This window comes from Panicum virgatum, chromosome 9N, assembly GCF_016808335.1.
Source record: "Panicum virgatum strain AP13 chromosome 9N, P.virgatum_v5, whole genome shotgun sequence".
NCBI lineage: Eukaryota > Viridiplantae > Streptophyta > Magnoliopsida > Poales > Poaceae > Panicum > Panicum virgatum.
The window spans coordinates 49,173,089-49,179,627 of NC_053153.1; the positions used below are offsets into that span (position 1 = coordinate 49,173,089).

The 6,539-nt window shown below is 48.6% G+C and overlaps 1 non-coding gene across 1 annotated transcript; it reads right to left on the minus strand.

Annotated features, from left to right (window-relative positions):
• Nucleotides 1-6,221: 6,221 nt before the first annotated feature.
• Nucleotides 6,222-6,328, minus strand: LOC120693726. Its single transcript, XR_005683180.1, has one exon. It is a non-coding gene; the product is annotated as a small nucleolar RNA R71 (small nucleolar RNA).
• Nucleotides 6,329-6,539: the final 211 nt, after the last annotated feature.

Consider the following 6,539-nt stretch of genomic DNA (forward strand, 5'->3'; position numbering starts at 1 on the left):
GTTTGACCGTTGACTTGGTCAACATTGACCAGGTCAACGCTGACGTCATCAAAGGCCATGATGACGTCAGCATTTGGCGGACCCCGTGCTGACGTCATGCTGACGTCAGCAGGACACGTGGCACTCCCCGGTGCTGCCACGTGTCAGCCTGTGTATTTTTCTTTTACGAAAATCCTTTTATTAATTTTAAAAATAGATTTAGTTTTCAAAAATTAATAATTAATTAACCGGAGCTCTGAAAATTATGAAACCAGTTTCATAACTCTTTTAAAATCATGATCTACGCGTTAGAGTAGGTTTTGTTGTGAGTTGGATCTTATTTGAGTAGTTTTGTGCATTTTTGCACTTTGGCCCCCTTTAGTAATTCGTAATTATGAATAGGCCCTTAGCGAGGAGGAGCTGATCGACGCCCCGGATGCGCAGAGGACCCAGGAGGACGTCCCGGACAACGAGAAGACTCTGATGACCTAGGACGACTACGAGAAGTCTCAGGTTCACGCCCATCTATGATTTGATTACCTATTAGGCATTGCTTGCTAGAACTGCTGTAAGGAACATGGCATCAATTATGCCATTTCAAGTGATTTTGGTGATCGAATGACAACACAACACTTGGACTAATATGATTGTTAAGATGATCATTCTCAGACTTTTAGGTTCAAGTGATGACAAAGAGAAAGAGAAGATATGCGTAGCAAAGCTCTTCTGATCAAGAGCACCGGAAGAACCGACGCCAAGGGCATCGGTGCATCCGACGCTTGTCGGAAGAACCGGCGCTATGAAGTTTGGTGTAGAAGGAAATCGAAGCCAAGTCAGCCTATAGGCACCGGTTGAACCGGCGGTCAAAAAGGGGGCATCGGTGTATTGGGCGTCCTATGTTCCAGAGACGATGTCAAGACCCCAGGAGAAGATTCTTCAGCACCGGTTGAACCGGTGAAGCATCGGTGCATACCATCGGTGTAATGACGTCAGCTGTCAGGAGAAGATTCTTAAGCACCGGATCAACCGGTGATGCATCGGATCAAAGCATCGGTTCAACCGGTGGTCACTGTATCAGCTGTCAGGACTTCAACGGCTACTTCAGTTTATGAGTGACCGGAAGAACCGACGCTACCCCTGCCAGAGGCATCGGTTCTTCTGGTGATATGCAAATTTTCAGCTGACCGTTGGAGCAACGGCTACAAGACTTGGTGGCCTATATATATGCCTCACCCCAGCCATTTGAAGCGTGCTGGAGTTGCTGGACATCCCACACACACCCAAGAACATCTCCAACCACCATAGAGCCTCATTGTACATCATATAGGCTTAAGCACACTTGTGAGAGTGCTTAGTGCTTGTAATAGGGATTAGTTCTTGCGAGAGCTCCCTTGAGAGAAGTCTTGCTGCGGCAAGCAACTTGTGATCCGTCGTGTGACCCTCCGTCTTGGTGTGGAGTGGCAACGACACTTTGTGCGGGGGAAGAGGAGGCCCCCTCCTTGGTGGAGAAGCTCCGTAGTGGATTACGGCCGGGTGACCGAGAGAGACGGTGGCGGTGCACGAGACTCGGTGTCTTAGGGGCACTTGCCTTTGCTTGCCGGCATCGCCTTGGTGGCGAAGTGCAAGACGGTGATCGGAAGAGCCTCGGTGTCCCGTGGACGTAGGCGTTTGTGCCGAACCACGTTACATGACCGTGTCTACTCGGGAGTTTGCATCCCTCTTGCACTTACCTCTTTACTTACCGCTTTACGTTTCCGCATTTACTCTATCTTGCGTACCTTTACTTTCCTAGTTAGTTTGATTAGGATTGGCTAGGTTGCAAGTCTTTTAGGGGTAAGTAGAGAGTAGCATAGATAAACCTTAGTCATAACTAGCATGTATAGGACGTGTTAGGTTTATCTTATGCAAGCAGTTTGAGCCCTAGGTTAAAAAGCGATTAGCGACCCTATTCACCCCCTCCCCCTCTAGGGTCGGACACCCCGGTGATCCTTACAACTGCTATCGCTTTATTACTGTTATGAGATGAACCTGCATAGCCAATTGTGTGCCCTTATTCCTTGAACTCCTAATATAAACCATGTTTGAATGGTTGATATGCTTGCATGTGTATGTGTGGGATTTCCTCGTGATATGATAGTCTTGGCGTGAGTGGAGATCCACCATAGCAGGAGTTGGTGACTAGGGCTTTTAGCAGGGGGCGAGCAAGTTGACTTTGCTGGGGGTGTGTGTTGGGCACACCCTGCGAGCACCTGTGGCGGGTGCATGTTGGTGTCGTTGGACACGGTTGGACTTTTGAGGTGTTTTGTGGGCCTTACCTGTAATGGGTGCCAGTCGCGGACCACTGTGGCGGATACGCATGAGGACGGAGATGCTCGCCCCGGCATATAAGGAACCGGTTGGTGTAACTATGATTAGTGGGACTTTGTGAGCGTGCACACCACTTATCCATTATGCAGATGGATCCGGTCCGAGGCTAGTAAGCGTGGTGCCAAGCCTGTAGGCAGATGTAGTATCAGTGCAGGGGAAGCAGGTGTGGACCTGACGTTCCCCGATTCGCGGGATTCATGGGAATACTATTCTAGATGGCTTCACAGTCCCGGGGCGACCTCTTGCGAGAGAACGCGCCCAAACCCGGGAAAGCAGGATGGTGCCATGGCTGCTAGTTCTTGTTCTCAGTAGATCGGTGCCTCGGAATCAGTCGGAGTTGTCTGTTGGCTGGCGACGGGGCGAGTGGGTACAGGTGTACAACCCCTGCAGGGTGAAAACTATACGTATAGCCGCGTACTCGGTCATGTACATTCCTACTCTTCTGTTACTACCATTAGTTAGTGTGACTTGATACTTTTCTACCTCCCTCTAGCCTACTTTCCTGCTTGGATAGCAGCTGAGGTGCGAGGAGAGGGAGTTCTCGCACCGACTTGGTTATCAGGGACTTGGGTGAGTCTCGGAGGTGTGAGTTGACCGGGAGTCCGGGATGCCGGAATGGCCCGCGTCAGGTGACTTGGCAGATGCTATACTTGTTGATGCTACGCATAGGAAACCCTAGCCTTATCCATTGACTATTACTTTTACCATAATGCATCCACTTAAAGCTTGCATACGGATGGTGACGTGGACCTATCCCGTCCTTGGGGATAGTTTGGTAGATGCAGGATCCGACTCGAAGATCGACGATGACTTTAAAGGAAGGACTAAGGACGACTCGTGCTTCGCTCAAGTTTGCCTGTGGATGAAAGAAGACGTCAAGATGAAGGATGCCCCAGAAGTCTAGCTACCGCTTCCGTTTTCTGGTTGTTCCCTTTTAGCCCAATGGGCTTGTACTAGATAATTTCGTACCACAATCCGCTGGATTATGTAATAATTAAACTTTTGTTGTGTTTTATCGCGAAGTATGACTGTGATATGTAATTGAAATGAGTTCTGTATGTGATAGCTACTGATCCAGGGACTATCACGATGATACAGGGAGTCGGGTTGTCCGTTCGACAACCCGGTTCGTTTCAAGCTGTAACGCCCCGTATGGTTATGGACTTACGGTCTTGCATAACTCCAGAAAATTCTGGAGATGGGCGTTGGCGTCCTCATTCGGCTTGCCATAGAATGGGCTAGCCTGCACCATGTTAATGAGGTTGGACTTCAGCTCAAAGTTCACGTCCCCAACATCAACATTGGGTCCAGTTGCCACATTGGCAGCTGAGGGGATGGAGAAGTCGCAGAGAGTCTTCTCACCCATGAGTTCAGTTGATGGTGCTTGGGAAGCTGGTTCGCTTATCGACTGTGAGATCGGAGGAGGAATGACGTGAGGTCGGACCCTTCTCACGAGCTTCTCGGGATTTTCAACGAAATTTGTCGGCAAGGAGAAACCAGACATACACTACCCTATTTTCATCCAATCAGGAGAAAACAAAAAGATAAACACATTAGACTGTATAAGCAGTAGCTACCTCTTACTTATATTCCCATGTTTATGTACTTTAGTAAATAACTTTACACCTAGTGCCATCCCCGGCAATGGCGCCAGAAATGCTTGGTGGCATTTCTTAGCGTGGCCACTAGGAGTGGTTAGTTCCTAGCAACGGCTCCTCAAAAATGCCGTGTGGTATGTCTTAACATTTACAGAAGGGTCCGCAAGCGCACGGATATACCGTTGTAGCATTTCACCCGGAAGTATTCAGGGTATCGTTATTTATATTTTCTCAAGGGATGGCTAGGTTGTGTAAAGTGTATTTACTTAGTTACATAACCGTAACACATATGAGCAAGATGAAGACCACTAACTATACAGGGGTAAGTGATATAAAATAAGGATAATCAGGGGTAATGTGACACACACAAAACAGCAAACTCTCATGAATAAAGAATAAACAAGCAATCCTAAGGTTAGTGGGAGCATAGGCAAAGATTCCTATTATATTAATCATGTTAGCGGATAAGTTACATTAGCTGTGTTGCTTAGAGCTGCAGGTGCCGGGAAATTAGAGGCATCGGGGACAATGACCTGCACTGGAGAACATCTAGTCCCGTTTCATCTTTGCATGAACTCCTACACCGTACCTGAACGTCGGGGAGTACGCTAACCGAGAAGCAGCTTCCTGGTGGATGGACAGGGCTATCATCACCTGCGGTCTACCCTAGTCACACCGTGGAGCACCATCATATTCGAAGGATCCCGCATACCCGGGCACCATGGCCGCATATGAGGTCACTACCCTAGCACCCCCGGGTCCCCCACCCTTCGGATGACAGGTAAGATGCTAAGACAAGCCCGAAAGCACAACAAACCGATATCCTTACCAAGATCATCTGGTCTAAGCATGCAACTACTATAACTTGCATAAACACTGATCAAGGCTAAGCAAGCTACGAACATAGCAAGATAACCCAAGAACGAACTCTGAATGATTAGCATAAAGAAAGTTGGAATACAAAGCCATACAAGAGGCCGAGGATTGCTCGCCAACCCCGAGGACGACTGGATTCGCTAAGGAGATGAAGTACTAGCCTAGCTCCACTACCCTAAGGAGTACTAGTCAAAAGAGGGTGTCGAGAGAGAGAGGCTTCCAAGTGGTTTGTGGGAGAGAGTGGTGGGAGGCCCCTTTTATACCTTGAGAGGTCGCTTCCCGCCATCTCTATACATGGAAACATGCCTAACCGACCTCAGGAGGATAAGAACAAGCTTTCCGCCAAAACTCAGCCTCGGAGGCCTACAGGTGGGGTCGGCCGACCCCCCCTTGGCGCCATTTTCCACCGACCTTCTCTGGAATGCTGCCTGGTGGGTCCTGATGTCAGATGGTTGGTGTCGGGGCTTGGTTGGTCGGTTTGGTCTGATTTGTGGGCCTCCTTTGCTCATGTTACACAGGACACGATCGTCTGTGACTTCTGTCTACGTATTCATCGTGTTTTCATCTTATTCCGGACTTGTGCTCCTGAAATCTTAAATTCTCAAAAACAACTGTGGAGTTAGGTTAGTGATACAAATATGCGAGTAAGAGGTATAGTTTTCCTTCTTTAATGAGTATAGTTGATGGTCATATTTCGCACTTAACGACCGTCAACAGCGACGCTAAGAAATGTCAACAAGCATTTCTGGCGCCGTTGCCAGGGATGGCACTAGGTGTAAAGTTATTTACTAAAGTACATAAACATGGCAATATAAGTAAGAGGTAGCTACTGCTTATATAGTCTAATGTGTTTATCTTTTTGTTTTCTCCTGATTGGATGAAAATAGGGTAGTGTATGTCTGGTTTCTCCTTGCTGACAAATTTTGTTGAAAATCCCGAGAAGCTCGTGAGAAGGGTCCGACCTCACATCGTCCCTCCTCCGATCTCGCAGTTGACAAGCAAACCAACTTCCCAAGCACCATCAATCACTGAACTCATGGTTGAGAAGACTCTCCGCGACTTCTCCGTCCCCTTAGCTGCCATTGTGGCAACTGGACCCAACGTTGATGTTGGGGACGTGAACTTTGAGCTGAAGTCTGGCCTCATTAACATGGTGCAGGCTAGCCCATTCTGTGGCAAGCCAAATGAGGACGCCAATGCCCATCTCCAGAACTTTCTGGAGCTCTGCAAGACCGTAACCATACGGGGCGTTACGGCTGACGCCATCAGGCTCTGCCTGTTTCCTTTCTCCCTCCTGGGAAAGTGAAACCGTGGTTTTATCAGAATAAGGAAGCCGTCAGCACGTGGGACAAATGTTCCATGGCGTTCCTCGCTAAATTCTTCCCGTTGGGCAAAACCAATGCCCTGCATGGAAGAATTTCAAGTTTCCAGCAGACAGGGATGGAATCCATCCTAGAAGCTTAGGAGAGACTACAAGAATACATAGTCGCCTGTCCTCATCATGGGATGGACGAGTGGCTCGTGCTCCAAAGCTTCTACAACTGGCTAACGACAACATCCAGAGCCCACCTTGATGCTGCTGCTGGAGGAGCCTATCTCGACTTGACAATCGCCAAGGCTACGGCCTTAATCGAGAAGATGGTCTCCAACCAGGGCTGGAACGAGGAGCGTTCCCAGCCCAGAACCAAGGGCGGAATGCATACCATCAAGGAAACGTAC